A 2,304-nucleotide genomic window follows, 5' to 3' on the forward strand; every position below is an offset into this window, starting at 1 on the left:
AATTATGAAATACCATTTTTTTTTAAATAAAGAGGAAAATATAAATAAAATAATTTGGTTAAGGTATTCCTAACCTTCGGGATCACTTTTAGAATCCTATTAGTTGATTTTGGCATTTTTTCACATAATATTCTGTATGTCATTGTGATTGATATCCATACAACAACACCACTATCTCATGGTATAAATCGAAGGTGATGACACCCATTGCACATGTTCTAATGATGACCCTTTCTCTATCTTTCAAAACTTATCAAGTAAAGCAACTTCATCATATCTACCATCTAGCTAATATCAATTGTAAGAAATGGATTGAAAACACAATCTGCCTTCAGAGATGTGTAAATGTAAATAAAATGTGCATCTGAATCTAAGAATTGATAAAATTTGTAAGTGCTCAATTAACATTCTTATAATTGTATTCTTGATGATGATGCTAAAAACTGGAAAATTTGTCCATGGTTAAGTACATGAGATTATAGAGCTGATGAGTTAGTGCATTTATTTTGTTGTTGCTAAGTGCTGTTAAGTCTGTTCTGACTCACTGTGACCCTGCATAGGGTTTCTGAGGAGCAACTGGTAGGATTGCACCAACAACCTTGTGACTAGCAGTCTAGTGCTTATCCTAGAACACAACACTGGGAGTCTGAATGCATTTATGGAAAAACTAAAAGTTAAATGGAATCCTGGTGTGGAGCTTTAGGAAAACACTGGACCATAGGTCAGTTTGAACTGCAAGATTGGTGCTTCAAATCCACCAATTGTTCTTTGGAAACTATGAGTTGGAACTGACTCAATGGCACTTACCAGCACCACCCACAAAAGGTATATACAAAATGAATGCATAAGTAATTTGTGTATGGTGTCACCTGATAAGAATTTTATTTCCACACCTGATATTGCTAAACATTTGAGTGTATATATATATAATGTATATATAATGCCATTTCAGTGTATATATAATGCCACTGAAGCTTTCTGTTTGATGCCACAGAAATTAAACATCTCACTCAGCATTAACATTTTAAAGCACATGCTTATTTTTACTTCTTTTCAGCTGGTAATGGCACAATTCTTATGAGTAAAGTTTTCATGGAAAAAAGAATTCCAATTCTAGAATTTTCATATTTCAGCACTCTCATCTTCTAAATATGTTCTAGTTCATTATAATTTTGCTTCTTCTTCTTCTTTAAACTCCCTGAATTCAAAAATAACTAATCCTTCCCCAAAGTTAAAACAGACTAAAATGGAGTGTCCAGACCATCAAGATGAAAGCCATTTAGACCTATTCACTTTTCAGCAACTGGTTAGCATTCCTGTACAAATATTCTGTGTTTATTTTGAAGCTTGTTCGGTTAATATCATTGTTCTATTTCCTACATATGATGTACTTGTGCCAATGCAATTGAATCATGCATTTTCCAGATGGCAAAACTCTCTGAAGAAAGCATTGCGGTAGCAGACCTGGCCAGCCTACTCCACCAACTCTTCCTTGTGCAGCTCCACTGGGAATAAATTAGATTAGGCATGGCCTCCAGGAATGCAGTCAAGTTCAAATTTATCCTTTAAATCTGCAAAAACAACCCTGAGGAGTACACTGCAGAATTTTTGACTTCCAACTCCTTCTCACTGAAAGCTTTGAATGATCTAGAGAATCTGACGTGGCTATTAGCAATCCAGAAGCAAGCTCTAATTTTAATTTTGTTTCCCAACTCATAGCGACATTGTCTAGGGCTTCCTAGGCTGTATATCTTTGCAGAGCCAGAAAATCTTATATCCTGTGGAGGAGCTGATGGGTTCAAACCACTAACTTTGTGGCTTGCAGTCCATTGCTTATCACATGGAGTCACCACACTCCCTTCAAAATCTCTTAAATTGTTTTATTGGAAATACATTACCCATAATTATTTTGAAATGTATTTCCAAGCTAGGAATCCCTTTCATTCCTTGTTATGCTACAGGGCTAGCCATGTGGTCTCATTTTATTATTTGCTAGTCTAGAAACAGGTCATAAATATTTATAAGATAGCTAGATTTCTTGTATCATTACAAAAAAAAAAAAAAAATAAGGAGAGTTCATTTTTTTCCCTTAGATTGGGTACATTCTTCATATCTGGGTGTTTAAAACTGCCTTTGTCGGGGACCAGCCTCGACAGGGAAGTTTGGTTCATGAAGTAGGGAGATCTGGCAGAGAAAGAGATAGAGAAAGAATACACACAAAGACACGACGAGAGAGACAAAGAGACACCAGAAACCAGAGTGGATGCAAGACTGGCAGGCAGACCCTGGATTGCAGGCATCATG

Source organism: Chrysochloris asiatica, unplaced genomic scaffold (assembly GCF_000296735.1).
Source record: "Chrysochloris asiatica unplaced genomic scaffold, ChrAsi1.0 scaffold00019, whole genome shotgun sequence".
Taxonomy (NCBI): Eukaryota; Metazoa; Chordata; class Mammalia; order Afrosoricida; family Chrysochloridae; genus Chrysochloris; species Chrysochloris asiatica.